We start from the raw sequence: 13590 nt of genomic DNA, 5'->3' as shown, positions 1-13590 counted from the left end.
CTACCTCAAAGTGTTGCTGTGAGGATAGAGAACAATGTCAGCTGCTTTGGGTCCCCATGGAGAATAAGGGTGGGATATAAATTATGTATATAAAACTGCTCTCCATACCTGAGTTGCTGTAACATCCAAGAGAACACACGTAGAGCTCCTGGGGAAGAGGTCCTAAACGCAACACTGATCTAAATTCATTCTACCCAGACCCCAGATGGATGCAACATTTTCCATCTAAAGGAATTTCTGACGTGTGACTTCCACCAGGTACGTAGCACACGAAGCTACTGCTTTTATTAGGCCACTTAATAAAGGCAGAACTATTTTTTTTGCTTTCCCCCCTTTCTACAATTTAGGTTCTTAAGGTAATGGACTGATAAGGCAGAATTAATTCCCACTCTAAGATGATGGGCAGGGTTGCATGTGTATGTGGCTCATTTGATTTAACCAGCACTTTCTGGCAGTTGAATAAACAGACTCCACTGAAAACGACTGTATTTTTAGATGACATCAGGTTCTATGAAAGTTTGATTTATGGTATTTAGTCAGCCATGTGCATTTGAGAGCCAGTTTGGTGTAGTAGTTAGGAGCACGGACTCTAATCTGGGAGAACCAGGTCCCCCACTCCTCATGCAGCTGCTGGTGTGACCTTGGGTCAGTCACAAGTTCTGTCAGAGCTGTTCTCTCAGCAGCAGTCCTTGAAGGAGCTCTCTCAGCCCCACCTACTTCACAGGGTGTCTTTTGTGGGGAGGGGAAGGGAAAGGAGATCGTAAACCACTCTGAGTGAAGGGTGGGGTCTAAATCCAATCTCTTCTCTTCATCCTCTCTTCATTGTCACTTGATCTCACAGTCAAGTGAGGAACATGGAAATATGAACAAGCCAACAGCAACTGTGGTCACAAGTGTATTTGTGATCAGTATTTGTGAATTTCCTGCGTTGTGCAGGGGGTTAGACTAGATGGCTCCGGAGATCCCTTCCAACTATATGATTCTCAGTATTTAGCACCAACAGTCATAGATATAACAAGCAGATTATTCCAAATGACTCTCATGACCCAAGAAGCACTGTGTGTCTCTCATGAACTTCAGTATATCACACATCCTGTATGTAAATTTAGAAGCATCTATTTGTTACCCATTCATAAATCCCTACCGAAAGTGAGACCTAATTCTTTAATTTGGTCATCCTCACAGGCAATCTGACATCCCTTACAATTGGTTTAACATGTACTGACCTGACTTGTAGGTTTTAAGAGTTTCAGGCCAAACCTAAAAAAATATCTTACAGCTGTGATTACAGCTTCTGTAATCTTTTTTTTAAATGAGCTTAAAAAGCTACAGTAAGAGGTGGGGGGAAAGGGGTGGGTTTACTCCCTCTGTGTGTGTGTATACACACACACATACAATTTTTCCAATCAAGTCACTCTTCTGGGTTGCAATTATCCTTGGTAACAAACCACTTCTGAACATCTTTTGTCTTGAAAACCCTATGGGGTTGCCATAAGTCAGCTGTGACTTGCCTTTGATGGCAAAACCCAAAAATCTTTGAGGCTAATTGTAGCCCAGAGAGCGGAACCTGACCGGGGAAACCACATAGGGATATAAAAGCAAAAGTCCCTTTGCCCAGTGTGAATTAGAGACCATAACAGGAGTGTTTGAGTTAAAAATAAAAATAGCAAGAGTTGATCATCTTGTATTTGGAATCTCTCATTATCGCTTTACATATCCACTACTTAGCTGTACCACTAGATGGCCTTCTAGATCTGAATACCAAAGAAAGCAGTCTACTTGAAACCAGCTGTAACTGAGCAGCAGCTAGTGGGGAAATGACCCTCTCCACACACATGTCAGCATTTTCTCTTTTGAAAAGTGGCAGTACTCATAAGAGTGAGTAGAGTTTGGCGGGTCAGCACATGAGGCTTAGGATTTGGGATAGCCCACTAAAAACATGCCAGTAACTCAGGACCAGTGACTGCTGTCACAAAAAACAAACAAAAAATGTGTGTACAGTTCTTTCAGGGCTTAACTTGTGTTTCTTCGGTAACAGCCACACAGGCCTCACACCAAATCACTCCTGAAAGTTGGAGAATTTCACAACTAGCTGGCATTATCAACAGATCCATTTGATATACACAATATTGAAGTATGTATTAAGTAGCTCTTCAGGTCTCCCAGTCTTGGCAAATAAGAGGCAGAAACAAACAACACTTTTGCAATTTAGCATTTTTTTTAGTTTTTTTTTAATAGCAGCAGCATGTATAACAGATTTTCAGCCCATTCAATAGCGCCAAGCTTTACAACGAACCAAAAGGCATTGTTCAGTCCCAGCCTGAGGATGGCAGGGGTGTTTAGACAAGGCATCGTCTTTCCCCATAAATTGGGACAAGTGATGTGTGCAAGCTGAAAATTCTCTCACATGAGCTTTGACCACTGATGGAAGATCAATGCTGCCCATCTTGCAACCCCAGAAAATGGCCAATGTCACACTCCGCTGATGTTAGTGCAGGGTTTAATTTAATGGTATTTTAAAGCAACTATTTGTAAGCTGTACCTGGTGAACTTATTTATTTTATTTTATTGCATTTATACCCCCCCCTCCCCGCAAACGGGCTCAGGGCGGCTCACATAGGGCACTAAGTGCATTCAATATACAACTTACAATGCTTTTTCCTACAGCATTCTTAATGCTATTCAGAAGATGCGTTTTCTGGGTATATTGGTAGCAAGACCACAAAGTTTTATTAGTTCCCAGCTGACTACAAACGGGAGTGTAAACGTTGTCCCAGATACTTTGATGCCAATTGTAAGAAGCACAAATCAGTACTAGAAACAACCACAGAAAGATAATGCACATAGATTCAATTCCTCATTTGGTCTGTACAGTAGCTAGTAGAGGGACTACATTTTTTTTAACTTTGACACTTTACATAGTAGCCCTTTTTCTATGAAACTAGAAAGTTTAATGAAGTACTCTTAATTAGAATTGAGTGTATTCCACTTCCTGTGGGCAGTACTATGGCTGAAGTCCTATCTATATATACTATATGTATGGTGTAGTACTTAATTTTCAAAAGGCAAACTTTCCCCCATACTTAGGGAAATGTAATTTCACTATTCTGTATGCACAGAATTTTCATCAGTTTATATGCTATGACATATTGGGAGGTTGGCATTGAAAGCAATAGTATGTGCAAACTCACAATGAAAGTAAGTCTTAATTTAAACCTTGAATGAGTTTAACTATAGGCATGATCACTGTAAATCAAGGGAAAATATCACTTTAAGAATCTGTCTTCTCTCCCCACATTCATTGTTTTGCAGCATTTCCAAAGCATCAGCAGTATGCATTGGTACAAAACTACACAGAGAGGTAGTAAGTACATGAAACCTTTTTACTGATTCTTCTTTTATAAATTAAAACCCCACTGCTACTATACTTGTAGATGTTATGAATATTAGTAAACAAGTCCTGATTATCAAATCAAACTCACACTGTTCTCCCTTATATTATATATAGCCCAAAAGTAGTGGAACTTGTATAGTACAATATCTAAAAAGATCCACATGACAATTGGCCAGCTGAAATAATCTGAGAGGTTACTAGTTATGGTCCTCTGCTTATGGGGTTTATCCCACTGTGTTCCCCCCACTTTTTGTTCTTCAGGGCAACCATGAATTAATTGCTGTGACTGGAGCTTCAAGCAGAAGTGAAGGTCTAGAGTGCTGATGGTTAGTGAAAATACTGGAAAAGATTTAACAGCCTGTATGATCTTCAGAAGGGGCTGTGGTGGCTCAAGTGGTTAAGACACTGGACTGCAGACTGGAAGGTCGGTAGTTCAGCAGTTCGAGACCTGAGTGCCGCATGACGGAGAGAGCTCCTGTCTCTGGTCCTAGCTCCTGCCCACCTAGCAGTTCAAAAGCAAGAAATTGCAAAGTAGATAAATGGAGCTGCGGTGGCTCAAGTGGTTAAGACTCTGAACTGCAGGCTGTGGAAGGTCGACAGTTCAGCAGTTCGAGACCGAGCTGCCGCATGACGGAGTGAGCTCCCATCTCTAGTTCCAGCTCCTGCCAACCTAGCAGTTCGAAAGCGAGAAATTGCAAGTAGATAAATAAGTACCACTTCAGTGGGAAGGTAACAGCATTCCGTGCGCCTTGGTGTTTAGTCATGATGGCCACATGACCACAGAAACGTCTTTGGACAGCGCTGGCTCTTCAGCTTTGAAATGGAGATGAGCACAGCAATCCTAGAGTTGGATTCGACTGGCTTTCGAGCAAGGGAACCTTTACCTTTACCTTTAAATAGGTACCACTTCAGTGGGAAGGTTCCGTGCGCCTTGGTGTCTAGTCATGCCGGCCACATGACCACGGAAATGTCTTTGGACAGCGCTGGCTCTTCGGCTTGGAAACGGAGATGAGCACCGCATCCCTAGTCGGATTCGATTGGCTTTTGAGCAAAGGAAACCTTTACCTATGATCTTCAAAATGATCTCTAACTAGTCACTAGGCGACAGAGAATATTAGGAAAGGAAGACCGAATAAGCATGGAAGTTATACCCCATTCAATTTTACTTGCTAACTTCTAGAAGGGCATCTGGGTCACAATTGTCTTTCTGAAACCCCATGTGGGACACAAATCCTGTATAAGTATTATTCCTTCATGTGTGCAACCTTTGAATTTCCCTAGGAAGAAACACAGGTATCAAGACTTATGATCTGCCTTCTTCCTCAGATACCAAGGCCAGCTACAATGTGCAGGGCTTTCCCCCCCTCTGTAATGACACTTCTGGTAGCCCACACGTTTGTGTTCAATTGATATTAGACTGTCAGACGTCTATGGCTAGCTACCATGTTTTATTTGCATACACTAACTTACGTATTTTAATTTACTAAACCAGCACAGTGATATCTATTTGTTCCTTGAACTAGAAGTCTTAGCTCTGAAACATATTGGTCTGTCTAGACACAAGTTGGGCCAGTGCTAGAACCTCTACTATAAAACCTCAAATCATTGAGTACTGAGAACTAGAATACTTAAAACCAGACCTAAAAACACAGCTGGACTACATATGCACCAACATGTACCATTTCGGTGGCATGTGTGATCCACTTACTCCAGGATAGTGCTAGCAAAGCACAGTGAGGAAGTAGGCTAAGGCCATCATTAAGTGTGTTTATGAGCAGGGCCTCAAGCTTCCTGTGTGCCTGTAACAAACATTAAGCAATCTGGTTTACACTACTTCCTCATTTATCACCGATATGCCATAAACCAAGCTGTTCTACAGCAGGCAATACAGTGCAGCAGCAAGGCTGTTGGTTTCACCACTTTGCTTCATAGCCTTACTAATACACAGAAGTTTATGCAAGACTTCCCACCACATTTTTTAAGGAGCTAGTATTCAGATAGCAAGTAATCTTCCAAAAGCAGTGTGGCCCGCATGAAGACTGCTGTTCTTGTTCGTTTCTGTGGAATAACTATAAAGCATAACATAGCATCTCCATGTCTTGCAAGAGGATCTGGTTGATTATGCAAAATAGGCCACCATAACCATCCCACTGCTTACTTTGGTGCTGATTACCAGATTAGAATCTTGTAGTGATGGAAGGTGTAAGTGGAAGAATTCCCATTAGGATTCAGCAACCCAATATCCATTCTTGGGCTAGTTTCCTTTCTACTGACCAAATATGCCTTCCCTGCCACTATGCCTTGCCTAAAGTTTTGTCCCAGCCCTGCTTTCTCCTGGCTGCATTCTTTCTTCAAGTCCACGACTTCACCGCTAATTGTTTCATCAGGGCTCCGGCTTCTGACTACCATATGCTGTACTTGAACTGCCCCGTTTCTTTAGCACCCTGACCTGGATAGCCCAGGCGAGCCTCATTTTGTCGAATCTCAGAAGCTAAACAGAGTAAGCCCTGGTGAGTACTTTGATAGAAGACCACCAAGGAAGTCCAGGGCTGCTATGCAAAGGCAACCAATGGCAAACCACCTGTTGGTCTCTTGCTTTGAAAAACCAACAGATCGCCATAAGGTGGCTGCAACTTGACAGCATGTAGAAGAAGAGAAGAAGAAGAGAAGAGATTGGATTTATACCCCGCCCTTCACTTGGAGTCTCAGAGCGGCTTACAAACTCCTTTCCCTTCCCCTCCCCACAGCAGACACCCTGTGAGGTGGGTGGGGCTGAGAGAACTCTGACACAAACTGCTCTTTTTCAAGGACAGCTGTGCCAGAGCTCGTGACTGACCCAAGGTCACATCAGCAGCTGCATGTGGAGGAGTGGGGAATCAAACCCGGTTCTCCCAGATTAGAGGCCGCGCACTTAACCACTACACCAAACTACCACCACCACGACTTCTTTAGCAGTTTTCCAAGTCAGCATTTTCCTGTAGGCCAGTCCTGTTTGATCGTCTGCACTAAGAAGTTGTTTAAAGCCCTTCTCCACCATAGATGCCTCACTCCCATTATCTCTCCTGCCTTTTTCCTCAAGCCTCATCATTCTCCACCTCCAGGAAAGTTCTCCCAGTTCAATTACTGTTCCATAATCATCTTCCAGGGTTCCTACCTTCAGCTTTCTAGCTTCCTTGGACCTATAAGGTTTTAACTCAACCAGATTTGGAAACTTCCCCTTTCCTCCCTGAAGCTGGTTTATGAGAGTTACAAGCCATTATGTCAGCCAGTATCACTGCCACAAGCATAATAAAATAGTGGGCTTAATCTGGACGACCAGAACTCAATTTACTGCAATCCAGATAAGTTTCCCTCCAGGACTCATTTCTCTGTCTGCTGTAAGCTTCCTAGCAGGGGTTGGGGCCCCCCCCCCCCCCCGTAAAGCAAGCAACACAACCAAGCTATTTGCACAACAGCACTACCTGAGTTACACTGAAAGAAAATCCAAAAGGCACCTCTCATAGACATGCAAGCAATTGAACTCATGGTACATGACATACTGGCCTGTGACTAGAAAACGACCTGATTAGAACACAAGAGTTATCTACAAGAAGCCACGCACTATACAAACGATTTCAGTCTGAAACACTTTGGCTTTTAAAATTTACAGAAATAAACCCAGTTGGAAAGGGCAGGCACACCCAAAGAAAATATATAAATATATTCAGGAAACACAGCATTTCTATTTAGACTTCAACCTCAGAAATAAAGGGAGATGGGGAAGCAAAACCTATGGGAGTTGTGGATGAGGCTGTGCCAAGAAGCTTCCTTAAAAAGACATGCTCTAGCTAGCTTCAGTTTGCCATGAGATCTACTGGGGGCATTTTGCCTTGAATTGTGCTATATTTGTGCCTGAAGACTGAAGGCCCCAAAACACTTATTGCAGAGAAGTTCTATTGGCTTTGATGGCATTACTCATGTGTCTGAGCGATGCAGCGGAAAATGTGATAGGGTCCAGACTTGGAGTAAGGCCCAGAGTTGTTGCATACAGCTAACCAGTGGTGTGATTAAGCATTTTGTACTTTACAGAGTGATACTGAAGATGAAGGTTTTCTGTTTCAGAGGATAAAATTAAACAAAACCACCACATGGTTGCAGCCTAAGGACAGAAACGTCTAGACAGTGATGGTGAAGAAGGGGGAAGTCCTAATAGCTGTAGTAAATTAGTTGCTAGAATTATTTTAACCTAAATAGTAACTTTTTATGAACAGACCAGGTTCAAAGCACAGACGTGATATACGAGAGGGCAGACAGACAAGATGTGCCTTCATTCACAGACAAGAGTACAAATGTCTATCAGCAGGTTATCAAAGCATACAGGCTTCTTCCATGGGGGGTTCCTTAAATCTTACAGACTATCAGGAATTCAGTACAGTTAGAACACCCTACTAGGAAAAGTATGGCTTCTTTAAACATACATAACACAAGTCCTTGCTAAGAAATGTTATACTAACAAATATACCGGACTAGTCTATAAGGGTATCTCTAACAGATTGCAATAATGATTTTGCAGCATTTCACATTGATCACCTTCATGTGATATAATGATTCAGTTTCCCACACCTGAGATTTTTGTCCGTTCAGTTGGTCAGCTTCCTCTCTTGTTCTAAGGAGATCGATGGCAGGGCTGCCGAGTCTATGGCATAGGAGCTGGGACTTACTGATTCAGCGTGAGCCCTGGGAAATCCCTAGTTCAGGTCTCAGCTCAGCTTTAAAGCCACCAGGAGGCCTTATGAAAAAAAAGACTATTCTTTCAGCTTCAGCATATCTGCAATGTGAGAATCTTACAGGGCTCATCTTCTAAAACTCACAGATCATACAAAGTGCCTACTAAGCACCAAGCATTCTGTATGGTTTTTATGGGAAGAAAACCCTGACACACACACCCACACCCAGCAGGCTTAACCAACACAAGGCAGGAGGAGGAACATACCATTATATTATCCTGACTGGAAAAAGAGGAGGGTGACAAGAAGGAAGACGCAGGCAGGATGTACACAGAGGATCGGGGAGGATGCCAAAACAAGCCTACGCTACCTGCAGCACCTGCCCGTGCCCTCTTTTGTACTCACTGAAAAGGAATTTAAGAGCACCAAACCAGCACACAATTACAAAAGGGCGCTCAGGGATAAACAGCCTGGCTGACTGGCCTGACCGGGTGTGTTACCACATCAGCTGCTTAAAGAGCAAAGCCTACAAGAGAACATAAGTCTACAGGAGAACATTTTTCCAACAGGTCTTCTAAGTCCTAGCAGGCCATTTGAAGAGAGAGAAAACACACACACTTTAACACGAATGTACACAACCAAGCCCCTCTTTGTGAAAGTAGTGCTGAGGAACATGCTGTTCAATCGGGTTTCAGCATACCTAGTTCAGACTTCTTGCAACACAGCCAGTCTTCCCGCACTCTCTCTAAAGGCTAGAGAAAAGCATGTGCAATGTGACCATAAGCCTATTTAATCAAAAGCAAGCTACCGCACAGTTCCAACAGGATTTCCTCCCTACAAAGTGTGCTTAGGGGGTTCTATCTCCGGTACAAGCCATACCTCCTTCTCAGCAAGCTTCTTACTTAAGCAGTCATTTACCCCTTCCTCCCACAGAGACCAGAGCATGACACTACTGTCCAACAGCTAACAGGCAGGCGGTCCTCCCTCTGCCAGTTTTGTGGACTCCTTGGATATGTTGCTTAAAAACAGGTCTGACTGCCTGAGCTAACATTGGTATGTGGTGGCGGAATGGAATGCCTTCCCTCCCCACAGAGAGTGCAGAGACAACACCCCGGGCCTCACAGCAGACTATTTTTTCCCCACAACAAGCTAGCAACAGGGGAAATGTACAAGCCAAACCTTTTTTAGGCCACCCATAACGGTGGCAAGGGGAGAACAATGTCAAACAGCGATTTCTCCTTGATGTCTCTCTAAAAGCAAAAAAAAATAATATGTCAACCTATTCAAGAGGCTGCATTGCAGGAATCCTGAAAGGAAGTCAAGGCCAGAGACTTTCTCCAGCTTGATTTTCTGAAATATCTGAAGAGGCGGCCATTTCTGCCCCCAGGATGGATAACAATGCAGTGAAGAAACTGGTCAGCGGCTCAACGGGCCCCAGGATCTGCTGCCAGGGTTGTCAGCTCAAATCCTGCAGGCACTCCAAAGCCGTGGCTGTCTGGGCTAAGCAACACCCACTCATTATGTTCCAGGGGGCTGCAGTGCCGAGGAATCCTGGAGACAAAGAAAGTCCCTGAAAACGAAGCGCGGCTGGCGAGCCCTCCCTACCGCAGTCAGGCAGAGAGATGCCATCAGAAAGCCCTCTCGCTCTCTTCTGAGAACAGGCCACGTACTCCCTTGTCAGCTCCTCCTCCTCCTGCATCAGCGTGGATCTCACCCCTTTCTATGGGTCACAGGGGAGAACAGATTAGTAATGCTGGGAGAGACCTGTCTTTTGAGACACGTGGTGGTAAAAGAGACCTGTTCAAAGGATCATCACAGCACTACTTCAGCCAACCTTCTTCTCCGTCAACCACAACAGCGAGTCTCGCCAAGCCTGGAGAGGCATCGAGTATTTCCCCCCCCCGGGGGGGGGGGACTAAATAGCCTGCACTGCAGAAAACCGTTCTCCCTGCACTGAGCAACTTTCGGGGCCGAGCACTGTTTTCGCCACTGCTGCTTATGTGTGGTTCTGTTCCGCACCCCACCGGCTTTCCGTGCAAAAGGAGGGTTCTTCCTAGACACAAAGGGCTGCAGCTGCATTCTGCTATGCGCCTTTGTCTCTCTCTCTCTCCCCCCTTCCCCCACCCTCTCCGACTCAGCCACAGGAGTGTTCTGTTCCTTTAAGAGCAGGGCTGCTAGGCTACCCCTGGTCTTCCCCTCCCCCCCCTGCAGTCTCCAACCCTCCCCCCCCCACCCCCGGGAGTGCCTCGCGGAACAGCAGGCAGAAGTTGGAGACCAGCCAAGAGCTCCTCTTACACGCTCTCGCTGGAACGCTTTTTTCCTCTGCTATTGCAAAAGCCCTTGCGTCGAAACGGCAACCATCTTTCCGCCGCTCTCCTTCTTCTCCAACCCCCCACCCCAGACCAAAAAACAAGCCTCTTACTTCTGTTTTACTTTCCTCAAAACCTGCACAGACCCGGGGGGGGGGGAGAGAAGAGAAATAAGAGAGAGGAGGAGCTATTCTCTGCCTTGATCGAAAACAGAAAGGACGCTCTCAAAGCCTTGGAGAAATCAAGGGTTGGTGCTGCCTCAAAATAACGACAGGCTCCCAGAGAAAGACAGCCGCCATTACAAAGCGCTAGTCCAGGCACACAATATGGAGTACGAACGGCCAGGGCGTACCGAAAAAGCAAACCACTCAGACTCTCCCAGGACACCCACAGCCACTGTAAACTGGGTGGAAGAACTTGGTTTCCCCCCCCCCCCTTTTCTCCAAATTAAAAAAACCATCTTTCTTAAAAGCCATCGAGCAACCTGAAAAGCGTAGACCTGCTGTGTGCTACCAAACGCGTCACAATCCTCTTCAACACTACAACTAAAAAAAAAACGACTGCAAAGCCTCTTCTGTAAAGAAGGCAACCTTACTCCATTTTGGATTTACTCTTTCCAGTTCTTTAGGATTGCCTCGGACGGAGACGACTTCATTTTAGCAAGCCAGGATTTCTCTCCTATCCAAATTTGCTGCGGTTCTTAAGGAGACATTTCGGCTGGTTCTTCACGATTATTCGTCTTTTTTAAACAAAACAAACAAGAACACCTCTGCGGAGAGATTGCCTTGAGAGGTGTAGTTTAAAGATATGTAATGCCATTATGGAATCGCAAAGAGAAACTCCTGAAATCAGAAAGACGCAGCTGGGCAAAGCATTTAGGTACGGGTGGGGGGAGAGAAATAAAAAGAAAGTATCCTCTGGGAGGGGGGGGGGAGAATGGCTCTGTATAATACTTACAACAAGAACATTAGCTACCTTTTCCCCGAACAGAAGGTAACTCGGATATCCGCCCTGGACAAAAACATTTGTTGCATAGGCCTGCTCTATATGTTTCACTGCAAGGGCAAAAGGGTTTACTTACCCACACACCATACTTGAATGCAGTTCTGAAGGTGACGTTGCAGGGATTGTTTAAAATCTACTCCTAAATATAGATTTATGTTCTGTATCATCGTTTCTCTAGCCTGAGTTTACAAATCAACATCTCATTAGACATTTAGTCATCTACGGTTTTGAGTAAAAAAAGGATATTAGAAAAATCTACTTATTTTAATTAAGCCAGTATCTAGTGATATTTGTTTAATCTTAGGCATAAATCTAAATTCCTGTGATATTTACACTGCATATAAAAAGGACACCGTGTATTTCCACCCACCCACCCACCCAACCAACATGATCTCAAATATTGTTAAGCCTGTACACGTTAGTGGGAATACTCCTGGTTAATAGTCACTGTATGTAAACATTTTAAGCATCTCTTGCTAATTTTTTATCTAAATAGTATTTCAGAAGCAATTGGTTTAGATAAACAAGACAAAAATGACATGCAGATGAAGGCTGGAAAAATATATATAAGGAGAACTCCAGTAACATTAACATGAAAACTACACTTATTAAAAAGGACAGAATGGATTGGGTACTTACAATGTAAAAGGAAAACAAAAGAAAAGCTTTATCCTAACGATTTTTACAAGAATTCACGTTTCCTACATCTCTATTTAAAACATTACCTTGTTGGCACGGTAGGATTTAACTTAAAAGATGGCCAGGTATTTTAAGTGTTTAATACAGGAAACTATATATATATATATATATATATTTAAAAAACTGTATTGTTCAGGCAGATAAATAAAAGCCTTCGAAAATAAACACAACCCCCCTCCAAAAAAACAATGTATTTACTTTTTTGTAACTCAAAACTGTTACTGCTGATTTAAGGGCGTGCCATGACCTAGTTATATACAAGACAAAGATGGGTTCCAAATCAAAGGGAAAAATCCAGATCTTTTTTTAAAGTCTTCCTTCTTCCTTTTAGTCCTCTAAATGTTGTCAGACATTAATACAAACACTGAGAAGTCCTGAAATGGATGTTGTGGATTCATTCAAATCAAGTATCCCCTTTTGGAACAAAGGAAAACCCAGTTGGCCATTTAATTCCATTGCAGAAAAATGGCTGCCTGATCTGTTGGCCTCTCCTTAGCTGTCTGCTGAAGGATGTTTTTAGATCAGCGTCTAATAACTCAAGCCCAATGGAAGCTGCGCGCTGATTGGCTGCGGCTGCCTGGTGCCTTTAACCAGCCAATTACCTAACCACGGCCAAATTACAAACCAAAAAGCACAAGACGAGGCTAAAACAACACGAAGCCCCAGCAGGGCGACTGCGGGGGGGAGGAGGGGGGAGAGAAGCTAGAGAGAGAGAGGGAGAAATTCCGAGAGAGAGCCTTCCACAGTGGACTTTCTTATAACTGAAACAAAATGGAAGGTCCGATCTGATTGGCTGCTCAGGACCTTTAATAAGCAAAGCTGCTACTTTCCTCCCTCCTCCCACCTTGGAAATCGTGAAATTGACAAATTGTAACGAAACAGGGGCGCCCCCCTTTCAATCAAGCCCTTCATCGGAGGTGGAAACATTGCGGTGGCTTCTTGCAATCTATCAGCCGAGGCGGCGTTACCGGGGGTCGGTCCCTGAGGTCTAACTTTCCGAAGCCCGAGCCGTTCAGTTCTCTCCCTGTCCAAAACTTGTCCCACCTATGTCCATCTTGTTTAGGAACAGTTTGGCGCTTAGGTAAATGTAGCCGGCAGATTCCAAGGGAATTTGGGCGTGCAATTAAAGCGGAGGAGAAGCCGCTCTGGGGCGCCAGACGGCTGGGGAAAATGCATGGTCCTTTATTTGGGGTGGGGAGGCGCTACAGGGCTGCGGGTCTGGGGGCTTTGCAGCGCGTTGCAGCTGCTGTGAATGTGCATTCGGTTGAGGGCGGTTAGCCATTAGCCGAGCTCCATAGCGGTGAATTGTGGGATGCCTGAGAAGCAAGCAGAAAGCACACACACACAATATGTGTTGGCTCGCGAAAAAAAAAGAGAGGAGGCAGGAGGCTTTCAAAACCAATGTAATGTAACCAGCCAAATGTGAAAAGGCGCTCGCCATTCGCGGCAAGGATAGACGATCGGCCACCGAATAACA

This window comes from Gekko japonicus, unplaced genomic scaffold (assembly GCF_001447785.1).
Source record: "Gekko japonicus isolate JY-2015 unplaced genomic scaffold, Gekko_japonicus_V1.1 scaffold64, whole genome shotgun sequence".
Taxonomy (NCBI): domain Eukaryota; kingdom Metazoa; phylum Chordata; class Lepidosauria; order Squamata; family Gekkonidae; genus Gekko; species Gekko japonicus.
The sequence above is the reverse complement of the archived record's forward strand: the minus strand, read 5'-3'. Positions refer to the sequence as shown.